The sequence below is a fragment of the Aethina tumida genome, chromosome 1 (assembly GCF_024364675.1).
Source record: "Aethina tumida isolate Nest 87 chromosome 1, icAetTumi1.1, whole genome shotgun sequence".
NCBI classification, from domain to species: Eukaryota; Metazoa; Arthropoda; class Insecta; order Coleoptera; family Nitidulidae; genus Aethina; species Aethina tumida.
This window is the reverse complement of record NC_065435.1, coordinates 65,782,943-65,807,030: the sequence shown is the minus strand read 5'-3', so window position 1 is coordinate 65,807,030 and position 24,088 is coordinate 65,782,943. Positions and strand designations below refer to the sequence as shown.

Here is a 24,088-nt window from a genome sequence, read left to right as displayed (position 1 = left end):
TCAGGTTAAATACGTAAATTATATTTACCCAGTCAATATATAAATACTAGAAACGACGCAGTAAATCTGTCCAATGGATTTAAACTCTGGCTCGGGTAATTTCCTTGTAAAATCTAAACACTAAATAGAGTCAATGGTCCTTGTAAAATCGCCCTCGGCCAGAATGATTACCTCGGGCAGTGGGCTCTACTAATGCGGAAAACTACGCCAACCTTTTCATATATTAGGTGCACTTTTTATGGGTCTCCGTCGGCGAGCTTTCCCTAAGCTGTCTCTTTGAAAAACCCGGGCCTTTTCGAAGACCACCTCGGATTCAATGATAGAAAAGAATATTTTATGAGGCTCCCAGTACATTTTAAATTCGTATGGGACTGTTCGTTCTTTTCTATGTGCTCATTGTTGGCTGAGAATCACTTTATGAATGGATTAGAGGTGAATTGCTTTTCACCAAAGAAGTACATGTCGGATGGATAAGATTGAAATTGTAAAAACTTTAATTGAATCAATTACGGACTTTTTTATAATTTCTATAATGGATCTTATAAATTACAAACTCTTCTGTAACTTTAACATTAAGATTACTTTTGTAAAAATTTTTATTATTGAGTAAATATTTTATGTTAAATCTGATATAATAAAACTGAATTTATTGATTTTTTTGTGTTTTAGTTAAGGGCATATGTATATTGATTATTGTGTATAACGTAATTTAATAAAATAAGTATATAACAATAAAACAGAATTTTGATGCAAATCTCTGACAAAAAAAATATCAACTTGCTTTTCGCCAAAATATTTGCATTATTTTCTTACGTACAGTGGCCCGTTTGAAAACCCTATAAAATTTGTATTTTTCATCCGTTTTTGTTAATCTTTTTTTCAATTGCAAAGTATGAATTTATGTATTCATAGATAAAATCTCCACTTATTTGGCATAAATATATTATTTGAACAAAATTGAAGGATATATACCAAATTTCATAAAAAATATAGATTCTGTATAAAAAATAAAAAACTATTTTTGTATGAATTTACATTTTTAAACACGAAAACTGTCAAACTAGGACATACAGTATACTAAAACTCGTAGTACTCATTTTATTTGCTTCAATTGTTCTGGGATAATTACCTCACATGTTTCATTAATTCTTCCAAGAAATGAAAAAGATATGATAAAAGTATTTGGACCACGGTTTGGTGGCATAATATTTGTTAAAAAATGAGAGTCTATTCCCTAGTCTACTTGATTAAAAAAATCACAAGAAGAATATGATTTTTAACTTTTCCACAAAATTAATAAAAATTATGCATTTTTTTATGAAATTTGATATATATCTACTACTCAGTACGTTTTATTATTTAATATTTTATTCCAGAAAACATGACAAACATTTTGTTGATAAATACATATTTTCATGTTTTACGATTACTTTACGAAGTCAAAATCAGTTTCATGAATTTCAAATGAATCCATTCCATTTGAAATTTTTGAAAATATATTGTCATCTTTCATTAAGTCAGACAGGAATTAAATTTTTTAATGTCTAACATCCTCCCCCTTTTTTGTTTCGAAAGGCGTAGTAAAAAGTAATAGAGTAAAAAAAATTGAAAAATTTTATTTTGATACACGAAATGCACTGTTATTGGCAAATTAGCATGAGGATTGAATTCTTTCAGTAAATTACTGGTACTGATATGGGGAACACTTATTAATATTATTTTTATATTTAATTTTATGTATATAAACGTATCTTACTAAGATACTGTTGACGATCTCTACAACTTGTAAACCTGGTACATAATATTATAAAAATTAATTTTTTACATTTAATTTCCTTATAATTACATATAATGAAAAAATATAAAATTTCTAAATAAATGTTTGTTTACTTTTCTGACAAATGGGAAAAGTTGTTTAATATTACATTTTATGATTTAATTAAATGTATATAAAATAAGTTATTTATTAATTAATTTTATTAATAATTAATAACACAAAACATAGAGAGATAATTTTATCTCCATAATTTTCAGTAGATTTCATATATTTTTAATAATGGAATTTATCAATTAGTTTTAAAAGGTTCTGTGTTTTAAAACATTGTGGTTTCATTTTGTAGTATTGTTTAAAATTATCATGTATTTCTATTTTAATTTTCAAATTCCCTATTGTGATTCAATGCATAACTTTAAAGTGATTTAATCATAAAATATGTAGGTTCCATAGCATTGAGCAATAAAAAAGTGTCATATTCGGATTTTTAAAAGTAACAATTCCACTTTTGCCGTAACCACATTACCTGGTAATATCGATAAAATTTAAGGACATTTAACATTGTAGTTGCATCCGAACTTCTCCCTATAATAACCCATAAAAATCTTACGTCTTTGGTCTATTAAAGATAACAAACCTATTACAATATAAACCCTATAGTTGGGCATAAAGGAAAATTTCCTTTATTCTTCTGCATAACAAAAATGGTGGTGTACGTCTCAGAAACCCGGTAATATGAAAATTGAATTTTCCCAACTTTTTCTCTTTTTTTTCACTTTTTCCCGTGTAAATTGCATTTCCAGATGTAATGAAAAACCGGTCTGTTTACTCAATGAAGTTGTTCTTTCTTTTTGCACATTGGTTATGTTATCAGCGTATTCACTTCCGCAATAATTTACAGTTGAGGAACAATAATACAGATTTAATGGATTTATCATGAGAATTTCGTTCGCATTCGGCATATTTTTAAATAATATATAGTAACTATTTCCATTAATATTACATTAAGTCGGATTAAATTTGCCTCTCATTCCAAACATTTTGTTTTATTACATCACATTACAATTATTTTTATGAAATTTTAGATTGTGTTAGTTTTAAATTTACAGTTATAATTTTGAATTTGCTTTTATAATATGCTATAGTTTACGTATGTAAATTATGTTACTATAAAGTGATAGCACGTATTATGGATTGGTAGCTGGTCTGACACATAATAACATAACTTCTATCCATGGATGTGAATTTCTATATTCAAGCCCTTTTTTACTAAAAATATATTCAGATTTTTTACAGAGCTGTAGGGGATATTTTATGTGAATAATGAAGGACTGTGATTGTGTTAAGGTTTATAGCCAATGAAAAGGGGCATTAAGTGATGCTGCAGAATGATTGATGATTATCAAGCTCTGGGAGTGCAACTCGTAAAAGTCTGATAAATTATTCAATTTTATTATTATTTTCGGCACATTTTATTGGTAGTTACTCATTTTAGTTAAACGTGGTTAATCTTTAATTAACAAATTAATTACATGATGATACTTTTTATTATCATAATCGATAAAATAATGTATTGTGCAACGAGAAAAAATTAAGATTAACGCTTACACTAATACGAAATAACGAATTTGAGTGAATAAAATATACATTTCATTTAATTGTTCATTTTATTACTGTCTTCGGCATCGGAAACAGACCCGAGTACATCTGAAATAAAGAGCTTGTAAATTTAACTATTTCACACGTTTTATGACTTTAATTATGTTGCTTTTTATTTTTAGACATTCGTTGAAGTTTTTAAGCCATAATTAAATAGCTCAAGTGCTCCAAAGTCGGTGTAATTTACCAAGTTGAAAATTTGCTAATTGTGCTGTTGTGACAGGACCCTTTAAACTGTTATCATGCGAGGCATGCATCAACCGGCAGCGAAGAGCAATTTACGAGGACTTACTCTATAATGCGGGAAAGTAATGCGTAAATTAATTGAATTAAAATTCTAAAGTTCATTAATTTCCTCCACATAAACTTTCTAAGGCTCTATTAAACGTCAAATTATCAATCATATCTCCCTTTTCATTTCCTGTGGGCCTGAACGAATTCAAGTGGAAGTTCATGGTTAATCCTGAAAAAATTTTAAAATGCGTTCGCTTTTTAGCAATGGGAATTGTTTTAGCTTTAGTATAAAAAGTATTAGTTAGTAATTATAATAGAGTTCATTTGGACTAATTCAGTGTAATTAATTGTGGTTTTTGGCCCATATAAATTGCATAAAATTAGTACGTAAAGGTCTATTAGTCCCAACCGAGATAATCATTCGGGCAACTTAAGGACATATCTCGTTGAGTGTAGATGCAAAATTGCCCGTTGAAAGGAATTCGGGTTATTCAAATACCCTTCAGAGATCCTAATCATGGATTATGAGAACGTTTGGGGATATTAATTCCTCTGCGGGATACGCGTAAATTCGGGCAAATACCTGAACTTCATAAATATCTTTTTTCTATCCCATCAAAAGTATTAAATCGCATGTAAACAAACAATGTTTGTTTTTTTTATTTTAATCTGTGAAACTGACATTCAGTCACGTAGAACAAATGTTCGCATAAATGAGCAATTCAGTAATTTAGTCATACCTTTCCAGAAAACTCACTCTACCGTTCTAATGAAATTAATGCAAAGGGCAGCGTAGTCTCATTTAAAATTCTGTTAGCATTTAATTCATTCTTCTTTTAAAATATGGTCCGCAATTGACTTTGCTACGGGCGTTGGTTATTTGTCAAATAAGTAAGACAAAAGAATCTTAATTTCAGCTTACTAGGCGTTCTGTTTAAGTGCAAGTGTCTGCAGTTGAAATTTTTCCTGAAAATATTACTGAAAATTTTTGCAGTGCTTGCTGTTATAAGCGGCTTTGGGGTGCATTTTTAACACCACGCCACTTCATCATTCCGGAGTGAAACCAAATATTGAAGAATTTGTCTGTGCCTGACCGATTTTAACTATAATTTATGGTGGTAAAAAATATTTTGCCCGAAATAAAAATTATTGTCCATGTCCAATCGCAATAATGCTGTTTTTATTTCTTTTTTACTTCAATTAAAACATTTATTTTTATCGTTTAATATTGGCTAAATTTTTCTTCACACTACTAGTGAAATATATTTAAAATTAATTATATATAAAAATAAAATTAATTTGATGTATTACTGCTTGTTAGTTTTGCCGAATATTCCAAATCGTCGCTTTCAAATTGTTAAGTCCAACGTAAATTAAAAACGGGAAACGACAGAAAACCGCTTATGGAAGTCCTCTATTGATAATTTCCATTGTATAAAATTATTTTCATGTAAATCCCCCACACATAACTTTCCACATTTTAATTTTATTTAAAATTAATTTTATCTCGTTATATAGCAACGTAACGTCTCTGTGGGTCTTTTTAAAAAGATCAAACAAAACTTTTCATATTTCTTATTTCTTTAATTGGAAACGACTGAACCTCGAACAGATTTTTGTTTACGTAAACTTTCCAGTAATTGAAGTTCTTTCCTTTTAAATTGATACGCGGTTGTTGCACCTTTCAAATTATATTCCTTACTTTATACACACAAAATAACTGATTATAACTTTGAAGACTAAATTATTAAATTATTGGTACAGGCATTGCTTTTTTATAGTTATCAGACAACAATAAAAAATCTTTTTACAAGATTAAGTACAAAAAGCTGATTTTCAGAATACTCTTCACATTGCCTTTCGTAATTAACATATTCAGTAATTTGCACCAGTTGATCAGTTGTAACATCAATATATCAATATACCAATTCACGAATGTGTAAGACTACTGAATTATGAAAAAATATGTTTAACTTACTGAAATTGTTTACTTAAGAATCACTATACTGATGACTGACCAGAAAAAGTTCTGTTATCGTTTAAATTCCTAGTATTGACGTGTGGCTTGTACTCATAAATTCACATTAATTAATGATCATTCTTACGTTAATCCAATTATTAGTTTAACACCACTTAACTTAAGAATTCATTTAATTAAGAATTGGCAAACCTCTTGAGAAAACTGTAATTAGCAATTAAAATATGATATCATAAATAACGTCATTAAAATTCTAATAAATGACAAAAAGTTGAAAGTAATACTAATAACAATTACCGACCTACCGTGATTTTAAATACAATCATTTTTGATTGCTCTGTATATTAGTATTATATTTCCTAACAATTTAATATAACAAACGTTGAAATTTTTAGTTTGAGTTTAGTTTTATTAGAGACTTCCTTAAAATTTACTAATGTGACACGTGAATCAGAATATGCCGATATTTAAGTCCCTCCAAAGGAATCCAAAACAAATTAGGAAGTTTCTCTCACATTAATTCTGATAAGAAGGTTTTTAGGAGTTTCCTGTATTTCGGATTTTTTTTATAAATACAATTAGGTTCTTACTACTAATTTTTATTACAATAGTACTACAATTTTGAGTTATATTTTATTTATTTTGTAAACGATTGATTTCATTTGTAAAAATTTTCAATTTACAATTTTATTAATATTTTCAGTTACGTTTATTACAAGTATTTTTGTATTATATTAATATGTAAATATGTAATTAATTTTGTACATTTTATATTCAAAATATTTACGCTATTACAGTTTGTTGGTTAATTCTGTTGCGTATACATTTAACTCCAAATCGTCGCATTCAAATTCTTATGTTCAACGTAAATTAAAAACGGGAAACAACAGAAAACCGCTTATAAAATTCCCCTATTTATAATTTTCATTGTATAAAATTAATTTCATGTAAATCCCACACTCATAACTTTTCACATTTTAATTTTATTTAATACCTTAAAAAAGTTAATTTCATCTCGCTGAACAGAAACTTAACGACCGTGGGGCCTTTTAAAAAGATCAAATAAAACTTTTCATATTTCTTATTTCTTTAATTGGTAACGAATGAACCTCGAACAGATTTTTGTTTAGGTAAACTTTTCGGTAATTGAAGTTCTTTCCATCGAATCGATATGCGGTTGTTGCACGATTCACATTATACTTCGCATTTTTTACAAAACAACCGATTTTAAATCAGTATAATTAAAATAGATTTAAAAATGTAAGATGGAAGTTTTGTTATATTTTTAGTTAATTATTGTTCTATCAGTTGATTTATGCATAATTATGCCGTTGAAATTATTCAAAAATTAAATAAATTTTATGGAATCCAATTAGTATTTCTAGTATGTTTCTATGTTTAAGAAATTAAAATTAAACAACTGAATTTTAAAAATTTTAAAATTAATGATTTATGTTTATTAAAAACAAGCTGTTTGTTAAACAAAGTTGAAAGTAAAATTAATAATTTAAACATATAAAATTTAAATAAAATGGATTTAAAAAAATTAACGTTAATCAATTAGAAAAATAAATTAAGCAATTAATTAAAAAAAATCGTGATCAAATGCCTCTACTATTTGGCTACCAAGTACAATCATTTATTATTTATATTTATTTTAACAAACTTTACTTTACAGATATTTATGGGCTTGATAAATTGACAAATATGACTGCTGAAAATTATAATAATCGTTGATTTGATGTACGAAAATTTAATTAAACTGTTACGGAAATTCTTTTTGAGAAGTTTTTATTAAAATATAAAAGTGACACCAAATTTATTAGTAAACTAAAAACAAAATTTAATTTGTAAAGAAAAAAATCGTGATTTCTGTCTTGGCCCAGCCAAAAATTAACTCCGTAAATCAATCGTCTTGTACACAACAGCGGGTCGTGAAATGTTAAAAACCACAAAAATACCGGGACCAGCCACAAAAATTAGTTTTTAAATTTCCACCTAGTTCGTTGGTAGTCTCTAGTTTACCCCGAGCGGTTGACGCAGTCGCCGCGATCAACACTGGCGGGTTAAAAGTTTAACGGGGACCCGCACCAACTTTACAAATAAAATATTAGATTTAATTTCATGAAAATGTTACTCACCTAATTTATTAGCAGTTTATATTAAACTTTTCGTGTAATTAATCGTTTGAGCGGCGGCATTTTTCATTTAAAGAGTTTTGATGGAATTCCGTAATGGACGGTACGTTTAAGCAGGAATTGCCATTAACATCATATTTTATGGAAAACGCTCGGTAGACATGAAATGATATATCAAAACCTTTATGACATTCTGTTTATTGATAAAAACATTTCATATATTAATAGAAACATTAAAATGTAACATGTAGTAAAGGCGTAAAATTTCTGTACGGTTTAACACAGAAAAACAAATTTATTATTATTCACAAACACGCGACGGTAGTAAAAAAAGAGAGACCTAATTGCCTTGTTTGCCCAAGTGTGTCTGATGCCGATAAGGGCCATTCAGCTGAAAGACAAATAGACACCTCAAGAAACGGGCTCAGAGAAATATTGGAAAAATATCAGAAGTCACGCAAAATTACAGTAAACCTCTTTACAAGGGCCCTCTTGTGTAAAAATGTTTTGTGCAACTGTCTTGTTGGGTGAAAGGTGCGTGAAGAGATATATTTTTATGGTATACAATTAATATTGATGCTTTTAACAATTATTTGTAAAAAAAAAGCAAGAGTTTTGATGATGTTTTTATATTGTATTATACATATTTTTAATATATGATGTTTGTTTTAGGGTCCGCAAAGTGACAAAGAAGGTAAAAATTTATTTAGTATTAATATTTCAACCAATTTTTTTAGTAAATGAAACATAAGTTAGCAATTTTTATTTTTAATTAAATCATAGAATTTAGTACATTGTATGTCCCCCATGACAACCTTCTGTGTTTACCTTCTATCAGGTTACTCTTCTTAGGATCCCTTGCATATATCCTGCATACTGGCTAGAAAATATGTATGGCCATTATAACATATTCCACCCCATATTCAATGGATCTCCCTTGAAATGGGTAAAACTCTTAACGATTCAGTGGAACGCTTTGTCTAGACCACAAGCAAAATCGAAGATCATCATTGTCTAGTCCAATTAAACTTTTATCTGTGAAAAGTATAGTTCTTCCGTCCAGTGAACAAAGTACCTTCCATCATTGTTGGGTAAAGTACTGGAACGATACATACTACTGTAACTTTTTCTAGCTGACCAGCCAGTTGCGAGGACGACGCTGTAGGGTCTCGCTCTCAATGGCAAATATTGGTCTTTAATTACGGCTGTTTTCCTTGGTCTACCACTCCTTGGTCTTTCTGAAGTAGAGTCAGTTTGATAAAAATCAAGTATACAAAATCACAATTTGTACAACATTGAGTCTACCATCTAACATTCTCTCCAACTTCTCTAGCCCTCTCATTAGGGTATTCAGTTTATTGTAATCAAATATAAACTAAATGTATATTGTAATGACTTCTTTAAAAACGCAAGTTTTTCTTGTCTTATTAAAATATATTCAAAATATAACCACTTGAATTTGATGCCAGTTCATATAATGTTTATTATTTCTTTTATTATTGTTGTGTTTGCTTATTATAATTCAGGATTACCAAGTCCAAAAGAAACAAGAAGAAGTGGTTAAGAGTTTACGGCTAAATAAGTCAATCGTTTGTCTTAAGTGATAGCTAAGACAAAATTTTTGTTAAAAAAAACTAATTCGAATGTTAAAAAATAATCCAATCTTATCGACAACTAAAATTAAAGTCAACCGGAAGAAATAAGACTTGTTGACATTAGTTTAAGAACTGTGAGAAAATGGTAAGTGATTGGGTGTTCGTTTTCGCAAGGAAACGCTGATTTCTACTCAAAATGTGAATGTCTAATTTTACTGGATCACAGAACAGTGAGACGAGAATTCTAGTCTAAATTTAATTCAATTATTTTTGGGGATTCGTCAATTCTCCTGGCGTAGAACTCCTTAGACTGATTTATGTACAGGAATATATGAAACAACAATTTGCTTTTTTATACTGAATAAATTATTCTCTTAATAAATGTGTTTCAACATGAAAACGATCCCAAACAAATCTAAAATTTGTCATGGATTGATTAAAAGAGAAAAGCATTGACGTTTTGTCTTGCCCGTCTCTATCTCCAGACATCAACCCTCTAGAATACATAGGGGATGATGTTTATAACCAAATTCGACATAAATATTTTATAAATTTTAATGATCTCTTCACAACATTTCTTGAAGCTTGAAAAAATATAGACTTATATATACTGAAAATAGTCGAGTCTATATCACGGAGACGGGCCAAAATTATTAAACAAAAATGATATTATACAAAGTGTTAATGTTAAATTAAATCAGTAACATTCCCTTTCAAAATTAAAGTTGCTATATTTATGTCCAATTCAGTTAAATATATATATATATATATAACATTTTACAGAATAAGTATAAAAAATAATATAAAATAAGACAATAAGACTATTATAATAGTTCACATTAAATAAAAAAGTTATTTTTATTCAAAACAGTTTATTCCCAACTTTAGAACAAGAGTTTATATAACTGAATGATCGATTCAATGACAATGAAAACAATTTTTATGACAAACCAAGTTTTTATTAGTGTCTCTGTTTTAAGCTATTTTTATTAAAATCGAATTATATTATAAATTTAAAAAAAAAATCATAGAGCTGTTATTATTTAAAATGAACCTCACTTAATGTATAAAATTATCCTATTACTTGTTAAATAAAGGTAATAATACATATAGTACAAGACAATAATTTTATGAAATTAATGTGAAATGAATAAACATCATATTTTACATAAAGATAAACACAATAAAAGGCAAAACAAATACATTTTCAACATCTTACGAAACAAAGTATCTAAAGCAAGAAAACAAAATAAATTTCCAGAGACGATTTTATTTAGATCCCAAACAAGCGTAGTGGGTTTTCTACTGGTCCTGCGGTTTCTTTTTTACACATAATTTTATATGACAACTTAAGCTCCAGCTTACTGAATATACGTATACATAAAACGTTGGACGTAGTACATTATTACATCAAGGATTTTATTGTTCACGTCCTATTATTTTATAATGTTTAAGTATTGCATCAATTACCATACAAAGAGATCATTAGAAGATTTTAGCCTTGATAATTATCTTATTTTAAGTACGAATTCAGTTTAGCTCTATGTTATTTGAATAAATAATACCTAATAGCATCCATTCATTTATTCATTATTTTACATTTACGTTTTAAAATCCCATAGAACGAACTTTTTACCAAATCGTTCTTTTATCTATAGAAATGGTTTAGCAAGTATGGCAAAAGTTGCGGAGTTGATTAAATTACATTTAATGAACAGTCTAATTTAATAAATTTTCTTTTAATCTTTCTCTTGAAAAACGCTTTAATATCGAGTTTAATTCAATCTTAAACCTTTTAGTTTTGATACGGTTTAAAGATTGGATTTAATCATTTAAGAACCTTAGAGTGAATCTCGGACGGTATTGCAGTCAGTTATATTAAAAGAATTAGCTAATGCCACCAAATTGGAATTTAATTTCTTTTTAAAAATTTAACGTTTTATGGGTGTTTATAAAAGTTCCTGAAAGTTTAATAATATTTTTAATTTACTAAAATTTAATATCGTTTAAAACAAAAATAAATTGAATTTATAGTTTATTGAATAAATACATATATTATATTATTTATATGCGCAACCCTCTTTTGCATATCTTTATTTTGCATATTTGTGTCATTGTTTTCAAAATTATTTTTCCAATAATTTTTACTAATTGAATCTATGCCTCAGAATTGACAATGATGCTTTCTGTCACTATAATACCAAGTGCACTGTGCGTATCTAAATAAATGAAGTCCCTGTTAAACTAAATGACGATGGTGCAGCGGAGGAGAGCTTTGTTCCACATTTCAATCGAGGAGGTTGACGCTAATTGACATGCCAAAGGCAAATTTACTAGTATTACTTTGAATAAAGAATTATTCTGAACTCATGTCATATGATAATAATTTCAAATAACAAAGCTTAGACTAATTTGCATAAATGATAATTAACGAAATTTAAATTTATACTGCTCCTATTAAATCAATTGTTCCCTTAATCGTCTGAGAATACATCATAGGAAACATTTCGTTTTGTTTCTTGATTTTGATTAGTTCAGATATTCCAGAAATTGAAACAATGAATAAAATTAAAGATGTAATAGGCAGAACAACTACATTTTGTTGTATATGAAATTAACTACCCTTTTAGCAATTTAATAATGGGAAGTTTAAATGAAATTTACGGCAGCAAATCATATTTACAAGTGGCTTATAAAAACAGTGCAACTACCTCGAAATTTATAAACAATACTTGATATTTTAACTACTAAAAATTTATATTTTTTATAATAATTTAATCCGTTATGTGAGTGCAAGATGAATCATACCAGGATAAGGGAAGGATTTCTGAAGTTTGAACAATTTTGCCAAAAACAAAAAGAAAAACTTACCACTGCACCGCTAAGAATTTTAGTTATTATAAAGATAAACTAAACCTCTTCCACCGTAACTCGACATTACAAGACGGGGTACATAGCTTCATCCGGTTCCTTTTTATGTAGACAATTTGGAAGAGCTTAAAAGAAATTGTGAACAATTCGAAACTGGCAAATTATGTTAAATAACATTACGACTCAGCCTCAAGATTTAGCTTTTCTTAAAGCAAATTAATTGGTGAATTACTAACGAAACTGAAAACACAAGGTTTTCAACACTCTGAGTCTGTAGAATTCATTGAAAACTTAGAACAAGTAGCAACTACGGTAAATTAAAGAAAGTTTTAAGAAAAAATAAAGGGATTTAATCTACTTGCGAAAATGTTTAATATCAAAAATATTCAAATATATACCTCAATTATCAGTAAATTTAAATTTGCACTGATCAGTTGATATGGTAAAAATTTATTCATCCGACAAACATGCATTATGGAATCCCAGACATCTTTTTTAAGAAAGAAATTAGAAAAAAAATTAATTGTAATTTTTGTGTTATATTGGGTTTAATATAAGAATGTATCTAGTAATTTTATTATAAATTTTTGGTCATAATTAACAACATCTCTTTCAAATATATGTGTGTCAAATTTAATTAATCATAATTAACAATTCTGTTAATAATAGGCCTTAACAATAGGAAGTTTAAATGGATTGTTTGTTGACTTCTGAGTTATAAATAAGAAAAAAACTCATTTCATGTAATTATTCAAGTAATTATGACGTGAGTGAATTTTAGTGTGAATAATTATAATTTAAATCATCTTGTACACACAATCTAACGCAGTGAAGACAAAAAAAAAACAGGTGGTTAAAAATATTCTTATTGTATTTCCTCTTACGTCAACATTGCATTTAAATTTTGATAAATGTCCATATGTCATGTTGTATTCATTGTTGAATTAAATGGGATTGATGCTAACATAAAAATGTATATACATTAATGTCGCAATTTATCACAGTTTTCATCACATTTCAACATAAAATTCGCTTTAAACAGGACACATTTTAATTTAAAATGTTTTACAGTGTCTAGTGCTTATAAAGTATATAAATACTACAATTTAAAAAAACATACATTAATTAAGAATATATTCGCACTTATAGAGTTACAAAAATTATCAGAAATAAATCGTAGACACTACCATCAAAATCAGTTTTTTAACTTGTAACTAAAACTAAATGTATAATATTTTTTTCAAAATTAATTTTATATAATTATACATAAAATAAAATCTATGTTCCATAAAAATTATAAAGGAAAAAATAACCCTTTCTAAATATTACTACTTTCCAGAGGTAAAATTAAATGTTCAGTGAATATTATTAAAAAGGATCCGGAATATTTGCATTTTAATAGATTTTATTAAACATCAGATACTTCTGCCAACTTTGAAATACACCATGTCTTTAATTATGAATTTCAAAAATGTATCTTGTGTTCAGTTACTACTAAATTTAGTAGATATATATTATTAATGAAAACTAAGTGACGTAGATTATTATATAGTATATCAGACAATTTCTTTTGTAATTATATTTTTAGGTTTTATTAACACACTATAGGCGGGTAGCAAAATAGTCCAAACTAAGTTTTTGAATGATAACAAAAAATAAGAGATAATTGTTTCAGTTCCGTATGTAAACCAATAGAGTAAAATTATCTCACCCCGCTTTTAAAGTAAATACATTCAAAAAGTTAAAAATTACCCGGCCGGCTAACAATCAACAGTTCTCGAGACGGGTATTTTTACCCGACCCGCTTATAGTGTGTTAATAATTCTTAAAAAGGCATCAAAATAATATCTATTTTTTAATCTTTTAATTTTTTATCCTAGAATAAAGAAAATAATACAAGATACTGTTAAGATTTGATTATATACACATCTTTTGAACAAATATATTATATAAATAAATTTTAATAAACACTAATCTGTAAAGCAGAATATTAAACACTACATTTTTCCCATTAGCAAGCTCTTCCAAATTTTGAGGTTGATGGTTTTGAGTGTAAATATATCTATGAAGGCGGTCCTATTCATGCTCAATTGTATTGCAGTCTGGTGAACGCGTGGCTCAGAGCGTCCGAGTAATGTTAATAGTCTCCACGGTGAAGTTGAGTATAGTCATGAAATCTGATCCAAATTCTTGAACAAATGGCTTCCAGAACCATGTCCAAAAGCAACAGTTGTAGCCATGTTTTACTTATATTTCTCACCGTCCTCACGGCCAAATATGGCAACCGAATGGTATAACCTGGACCACGACTGATCTGTGATCGTTTGTTGCTCCTTGTTTAACGGAGGCTGTCAAAAATTGCTCTAATACCATGCAATATTCTTCTGATGGTAGACAAACTTACGGTTATTCCAATGACTGCCAAAACGAACGTTGGATTTGGTTCAGTAGAATTAATCAGAAAACGATTCTGTCTTCTGGTCTTAGCTCGTTATCGACCACCATCAAGTCGTATATTGGCATTATTAGTTTGCGAGATTACAAGCTCAACTTATAACACTTTGTGAAATATTAAACATTTGTTATATGTTACGGATGCAGATTATATGTTCCAAAATTGCATTTATAATTTAAAAATATTCAAAAGAAAATCTTCTTTGAGGCATTTGAGCTAAACAATAGATAACTTAAGAATGAATCGAATATTCAAATCCACAAAATGCTTTTTTTATCTATATGTAATTATATAAGAAGTAAAATAAATTTGAAGTACTAAAGCTGCCCATATATACTATATATTATTTCTATATAACACTAACCTGGGATACATTTTCAACATTAAGGAACACATAATTTTTTTAGAACAAAATTTTCATAGATCATATTAGATTTTTAAAATAAAATGTATAACCATTAATGCTAATTCAGGGATATATAAAATCAATCTACATTGACTCTTATTCTATATATACACTGCGAATTTTAATTGAGATTTAATTTTAAAATAGTATTTTATTAAATTGGAAAACATTGGTCAGGATCCAAAGTAAATATTGGAATTTTAAATTCTAGTGTTCTGTGTATTTAATGTGCACAGACTGTAATGAATGTATACGTTTAAATGACAGATTTCGGTCTGGGCAAAAATTTTCTGTTAAAAATCTTGGTCGATTGACAGCAGTCAATTAACCTGAGACAACCCTATATATAATTGAATGTCAACTGAACAAGAGCGATATGCGAAAGCAATTAAAATAATCTGTCAATATAATATTAACAAAATACAATACTATATATGTCATAACTCTGTCAACATTTTATTTTTACTTCTTTTATCTTTTAACATCAAAAAAAGAACAATGTTATCGTTATAAATTATAAATTTAATAACGATATATCCTTTTAGTAAATATTAACAGACTTTTTGTGTAATATTACGTTTATTCAAAAATCGTAAATCTATGTCAAAACAACATTAGTATAGCTGTATTTTTAATTTAAAATTCCATATTAACAAAACCATACGCATCTAGTATCACATAAACCGTACATGGAAAAATATACATAAATTTCAATAATTAATGAACTATGTAGAGATAGTACATCAGCGGTACACATCTCGTATTTAAATGAAACCGAAATTCATAACAGTAAACTGAAAACGAGTGCTATTGATCTTGAAAATTTGCATATTTTTTTATAAACAATATTAACGAATATATATTCTCCGGTTCGTTGACATCATATTTAAAACATGTATTGGTATTTTTTAGATGATCTAAAGTCGCCAACAATTTACCGTTTAAAACTTGATTTTTAATCGGGTTGGTTTTTTTTGTAACCACTCGGTGGATCATTTAGTACAAACGGTGATTTTGTTAATGTAAGTGTGCACGTTAACTAGTGTGATCTTATCCCTGGAACAACAGAGGATCAGTTTAAAATAGGTATGTGCACAAAATATAAATTCAAATAATTATTACTCAAAAGCTTTCATTTAAAATGAAAAATACATCAATGTCCAATTAACCTTTTCCCAATTATTTCCGTTAATCAGTCGGTTTCCGTTTACCAGAAAAGTTTTCTCATACTCGATTTGTTCTCTGGCGTTGTCACGTCACATCCGGCTTCTATTGTAAGGAAACATTCCTTCCATTCGTTAAGGACTACTTGACATCCTTTACACCAATTACACCACTAGGGGTTAGAACGATCCAACTTGTACCTAGTCTTCCGTAAGGGGTGCAGTCTGATCCGCTATGAATGTGACTTAATAAGGTTATTAGGAATTAGATAAACTGTCTTCCTTTATTATATACGTTGATTAAATAAGATAATTCAAATTCTCATAGGTTTTTGGGGAAATTGTTTTAACCATTATTCAAATTGTTGCCTTCAACATTATAGTATAATATAAACCGATAAAACCGTGACAGTTTAGGTAGTAAATCGATCACTGTCCAGTAGATATAAAACGTAGTCTCTTATTTAGCTAATGCTTGGAAGTCGGGACCTTAAAAAGGCTCCTTCATCGGATTATCCTTGTTAGCTGTCAGAATAAAGTCTTTTTATTGGGTATAAGTGTCTCTATAAGCATTTTAAATGCATGTATATGTATTTGTAGATTCTCCCGCAGTGATACTCTTTGTTTAGCAGTGATTTAAGTAATTAACTACGAAAATAATTCGTTGTAAGTTTCAGTAACGAAGAAAATAAATTTAACGAACAATAGACCTATAAAAAATCCACATAAAATAGTAATTGTGCTGCACCCGAGAGAGTTTATAAGTTGTAACCACTATATTTTACATTGCACAATCGACTCTTCTTGTATCAGACATGAACATATTTTTTTATTATACAGTGATAAAATAGAACATCACAACTTCCTTATTATAGCTCTTCTTTTTATCGTTTCAGTAAGATGTCATTAAATGGGAAAATGGTGCGTGTATCTGAAAGTATGGTGGTTTAATGGGAGTTAAACTTATAAGTTACTGCCATATGTGTATGTTATAGGGCGCTACTTTGATAAATAACATCATAAAACAAATTGCTATTTGATAATATACATTAATATACTAACTTATCTTATTCTTTTAAGTCTCCTTATAACTTGGAAATTTGAAAAAATATGTTTTTTTTTTCTTTAAATGGTAAATAAAATTAATATTTCTCGTTATTATTAAAATAAGAATTTCATTGTATAATCAATATAATATATATATATATATATATATATACAGTCAGCGTCAGATCTGCAGTTACACCTCGAATTCAAAATCGCTTGCGGTGCATTGTCGGCCCCCACCACATACTTCCCGCTCACTCCGCGTGTTTATGATAACTGATTAAAAACAATTAATCTTGCACTGTCGAAAGGTAAAGATGCCTCGAAACATTTCTGGTGAAACGCGAATGCGAATTATATTTTTACACGAACAAGGGAACAATAATATAGAGATATGTCTAAATTTAAAACTGTTATTAAATTTAAAATTCTAATTATCACTAATAACTACTAGTTTGTTTTTCATTTTTTGAGAATCTTGTATATGAGAAACAGCTCATAATTATTTGATGGAATTCAATTTTAGTTATAATTTTAATGTGGATCATAATATTTATAACATGCATTTTTGGGTGGTATTTAAACTTTTAAACAATAGTAGATTTGAATTATTTATTAAATTAATTTATTTACAATATATTTCATGTATCTTGATCAACAAAAATAAACGATATAAAATAAAAAAAATAAAAAAGTAGAACTAAACCAATAATAAAAAACCAACATTAGTTATTTCAAAATATTTTCAATACTTCTATGACTTGTGAGACTGTAGTTTTTTAATTCAAAATAGCTTGTCTTAATGGAATATTTTATTTAGTATATCCAACATCCAACCTCACTAAAATGTAAGATTTCTTTTTAATATTAAACAATACCAATTATATTTTATAATTTTGTATTTAAATATTATGTTTCATTTTAGTTGTTATTTATAGAAGTATTATACAATATATTTTGTTCAAATAGACATTTAATACTAATAATTTGTTTTATTAAATATATTCTTATTTTTGAATTTAGTTGTGTACTTTAATTATACATTTAACTTTTAATACGAATACGATATGGTAAAAACTTTCGTATGATAGAGTATAATTCTTAATTTCCAACATATTATATGATAATTGAGTAAAATACATTTTAGAATAAATATATTAGAATTAGGACAACAATTATTATACGAATTAAACAATAATAACTGTAACTATAAAACATAACGTGAATAAGCAATATTCTTAATTTGTCAAAAATTAATGATGAGAATCTGTCGCAATAACACATCTGAAAACATTTATTTACTGTGTCACAATTGAACACTCACACAATTTTTACTACTATCCCCTCCAATCTCACACACCCGCCGCAAGCGAATATAGCCTTTAAGGTGTAACTGCAGATCTGACGCCGACCGTGTATATATAATTAAATTACATTAATTTGTTATTATTACGTATTATGTAAATTTCTATTTGATGTATGTAGTTCAATATACAATAAGGATAACGTGTGTAAAATGGTTTGTATTAAGTAATTTTGTACCAACTTTAAATTTAAATCAAAGAAACAACAACGTATAAACATTTCCTGGCATACTAGAATCGGATGGTAAAATAATGAATCACACCTTTTTAGTTTTCTTTCCTTAATTATAAATATTATAAAAATAATCACTGTTGCTTAAGTAGTCGATTTCTCATATTTTTTTTTTTTTTTAAAAAAAGACCTCTTGATCTTAATCTCTATAACTTGTCGTATCATTTTGAAAATATTTAGTCTCGCATTAAACAAAGTGGAAGTTAAAATTTATATTAATAATATTTTATTTAAGAGTATTTTCAAAAATCAAAAGACAAAAACAATATTTATTGAAAATAATCCTAGTGTATAATAATCCTTGAACTAGGGCGCCTCGACGTCGCACGCAGACGACAAAATCTAACGCTCTCTATAAAAAAATTGTTCTAAATTATTATTGATTTTAACACCTGACTCGACGATCGAATGAATAGTGAACCCTATAACACAAATACATACAGGAACTCGATCAGTACAAAGATAATTTAATTGATCCAGTTAAATTAATATGAATAAAGAACAGACGGATAACATTTGTCTTAATTGAAATGTAAATAACTCTTTGGCTTCCTTAATATGATTAAATAATATATTTCAATCAGATATATGAAGTTGTATTATAAATGGGTGCTGCATATATTAAAAATTTCCCACTATTTTACTCTACGTTGAAAAGAAGACTTTTTCAGTCAATCATTCATGATCGCATTATAAATCAGTATCAGGATTTGTGAAGACAAAACGCCAAAAAAATATTCACATGAAGAATAGGCAACGCGAACCCGATAAATTATGGTAATGCGGTGGCTGAAATAATAAATCAACAGCGATATTAGTACAAGACACATAAATAAATACATTCAGCGTATACACGAAATACAAAACCTAAAACTAAACTGTATCTGTCACTTAAAAACATATAAATTCACCGAACCGCCCAAAAAATTCTTTAATTCAAGACCCTTAATACATTTTAATACACTGTAAATCTTAGACGGCGACAAAAGTAAATAGGGGCGAGCGGATAAAAACGATTTGTCGCAAGGCATAGCGGGGTGCCTCCATCAAATTTGCGTGGTAAATTCAGTGCGGAGCAAAGGTCCTCCTACCCTCTCATTATCTTAGTTCGAACACCCCCCACAACTGCGCGACCGACTCTTATCTATAAAGCTTTGATTAAAGGTCCTAAACGCGGTGAAAATGTTAAGTAAAATTCAGACATTAAGATTATAACTTTGTAATGAGTTATGGCGTTATTCTAATAATTCCCAGATTAAAGAGAACAGTATGTAAATGGATCAGATTAATAATAATGCATTGTATCAGCTATTTTATCGATGTATGAGGGGGAGCGTTTACGGTGTGCTTTTCGTTAATTAGTTCGTGAAAATTTAATACCTCGGTGTTGTACTTTAAATAACCGTAACAATAGATATTGTATCAATTTAACATATTAATCGAACTCCCTTATGTAACCTATATTATATGTTTTTAAATTGCGTTAAATTCAAACAACAATAAAGCTTAATCCTGTAGCAAAAAAGGCACTTAATTAAATTAAATTTTGTTTATGGTTATAGAATTACAATATTTTTTGTGATGATGAGTGACCTCGACATTAAGTCGAAAGAGAAGTGATCAAATAGAGGATGTGTATTCCAAATTCAAATTATCCACCTCAATGGATTGAGGTGGATAATTTGAATTTCCTAGATTAAATAGTTGTAAAAATATTTTATTTTTATCACTAATATCATTTGAATATTTGCAGTTGTATATGGTCAATGTATTGTATTACTTTTTATATACTTAATAGTCATAAAAAATAAACAAACATGCCATTTCAAAAATGCGTTTTGTGAATTTGATTTTATTCGGCTTATTCTTAATTTATGTGCCTCAAAGTAAACTTTCCAAACACCTATAATTGCAATTTTGGAGCATGACAATCTAAATTAACAACAGTAAGCCGAAATATAGTAATACCAATATACGACATGGTCGAGAATCGTTTTTTAATTATTTCTACTAGATGAATGATGTTCTTATTTTTTTTTTAATTTTATTAATGATATTTACAAAAAATTAAAACAAAACAATAAACTATGAAATTTGTATAATCAGTTTGGCACATCTATGGAGTAATATTATTCAATGGAACTCCTGCTACTATTTTATGGACAGATATTATACATGTTAGAACTAATTTTCAGTATATAATAATGTTTTCTTCTCCAACTTGCAGCTTGGAAACGGATATGACAATAAAATGTCAATATAAAAGAAATATAATTCTATTGAACAGTATTTACTTTTATGTACTTCACAATAATAAAGAATAATATTATCATAAATACATTATTTAATGGTTATAAATTTCATTATTATTTTTCTTTGTTTCTAAACCACCATTTCCAACAACATACTTTATTACATAATTTTTTACAGGTTTATGCATATATTACCAATAGTTTTCACTAGAATTTATTACAATACATACAAACTAAAAACAATAAAAGTTAATATAATCTATTTCTCTTCCACACAATTAGACTTTTATTACTTTTGTTATGTTTTTATTTTATTAAATGAATTACATTAATTTATTGAAAGTATTATGTAAATAAATACTGTAATAGATTCATCTTTGTACTTTTTAAATAGTTTTAAAGAAATGTCACGTAAAAGATCTCGTAAAATATTTCACAAAAAGAATAGTATAAGATTAGTAAAAATGTCTACCCCTTCATCTCTCGTGAAAACTGCCTAGACATCCACTAGCTAATTAAAATCAAATGAAACCAATGAATTATTACCTACGAAGTAAAATCGTTTTGAAACGACACGCCAGACTTGGCTTTAATTTAAACTAATTAAATTAGTTTTAAATTTAGGCAATTGTTTTTCCAGCAGCAATTAAGGAATTACGAAGTTTCTCGGATTGTTCGAAATGCTAACACTACACTAGGTTTGTAATGCACGAGTAGCCCTTAGAACTTGTTTTAAATTCATTTGTTAAAGAAAAAGAAAGGTTTTTGTCTTACTATAATTCTTGTCAAGTCACGTGTTACGATAAGGATTAAATTATTGCACGAGAAAATTAGTTTGTCCTGTCAAGAAATCGAATAAAGTAACAAATTATTGAAGGATTCGATGTTGAGAATTCGGTATAACAGAGAAAGGAAAATCGTTCCTTTTTCAGTTGATTTGGCTTGAATATGGTCCATTTCCATGAGACCAACGACGTAGCAGGATGTTTTGAGCTGTTGAGACACATAATTGGCCAACATTTCCTGCTTGCCTCGTTTCATTTTCTTTCCGCTGACACTTCACGACATCCGACTATACAATATACAACATAAGTAACAGTGTTACATCATTATATTCTTTTTACTCGTTTAATATAAAAATATGGCAATATTTAGATGCATTATTGCACTTTGATTATAAAAATCAAATATTTCCTAGAGTTTATTAAAGTTTTATAGGTTTCAATTTTGAATTGGTAATGAGTAATAATGTCATGGTTGTAAAATTTTACATGTACGTTAACAATTTAAAATTAACGATGTCGAAGTATTGATTTAATCTTTAATAACGTACAATTTGCGGTTTAATACGTCAACCTATAAATTCCAAATATCCCGACAAAAGTTCTATGGGGTAATTTAGTTTGCAAACAATAGCTTGGTTATATTGTAACATAAAATATTAAACATAATGTAAGTGAAAATTATATTAAATATATTTTATCTAAATTAAATATATAACCATGAAATCTGTCACATTTTTTTTTTTTTTTTGTTTTTTTTGTTTCTCTAATTCTTAAATTTAAACCTTTTTTAATTATATTATATATAAACCGTTTGATTAAAAATGATTTACTGTGTTGTTAAGATTGTTTTTAAGATAAAAACAGCAGTAACAACTTAAATGTCAAAATGTTAGATCATAAATTACTTTAGCTTACTTGAAAAAATAGAATGATTACCCTATATAGAAATTTATCAGGATTTTAAATAACGGTGTATGTCGATAGCATTTGTTTTTTCCCGCACTATATATTCTAGTAGATTAAAAGCATATCGAGTATAGAGAGAACGTAATGTCCAGTTACAGGAAATGAAATTATGATTCAAATATGGCTGGTTTTTAATTAGATTAGATAAAAGCTTCGTCAGCAGGTTGAATCCTATGGGAAACTGAATCAATTGCATTAATTGTCTCAAAATCCATCCGTTTATGTGAACATCTCGAGCGGGAAAACTTGCCTAAATAAAATTCGTAAACTATATATAAGTTCGTTATCTGGGGTGGTGTATTTCACGACTAACTGAAGAGCCATTCAGTTGGCCAATCCTCAAAGTAATTCGGTCTCCCGGCAGTAGTTTTGCGAGACGATATCCGTCCCATAAATCAAGATAGGCTTTGATTTCAGCACGCAACGCTGATGGAGTTATTTGAATAAGGAATACGTGTCTGCTCAAGTTCCTGGTTGCTGGGTTGCTGCTCGTGGCCGACGTAATGCGGCTCAGATTTATATTTGACTTTAATATCTCCCCCATGACGGATTAAATGCGGACTCTATTGGAATTTCTAATAAATTACCCGAATATATCAATCACATTACTCATTTTTAATTTCATCGGTTTTCTGAACTTGTTTTTTTTTTTTTGGTGCTGAATTCGAATTCTATAAAAAGGAATAATTCGAATATATAAATACATATTCGGAAATTTGCATATTCGAATTTCCGAATACTGTGTGGTAAAATTATACTACTATACCCAATAAATTCCAGACATCAAAAAAAAAAAATTAATATTTATTAATGAAACTTAGTATACATGTTAATAGTGGCCAAAATAATATTTTATTAAAAATTGAGATTTATAGGTATTACGTAATAGTCAATTCGATCAAACAAATTTATACACTCAGTTACTCGTCTAGAAACTAGATCAGGTTGGTAATTTGTTACTCAAATAAACTGTCTCATATTACTCGAAATTCATGTCCCAATGCTTCTAGAGTCTTCGGGTCACTGGAATCACCAAATGCGCAGACCAAAAGCCCTTGAAAAAACCACCTTGTCGGAACCTTCAACATTTTCTGACTCTAAAATTACATTCATTTTCAATTTTGAAAATGTTTAATAAAATCATGTAACTAATTAAACATATAACCTAC

General features: G+C 28.1%; 1 protein-coding gene across 1 annotated transcript in view; it reads left to right on the top strand.

The window, feature by feature from the left end:
* LOC109608434 (Ig-like and fibronectin type-III domain-containing protein 2) overlaps positions 1-24,088 on the top strand; it is a 154,271-nt gene that overhangs the window by 55,252 nt on the left and 74,931 nt on the right. Inside the window, exon 3 of the mRNA XM_049961238.1 lies at positions 8,456-8,477. The gene's annotated coding sequence lies outside the window, so the exon portion shown is untranslated. The remainder of the gene's footprint in view (positions 1-8,455; positions 8,478-24,088) is intronic.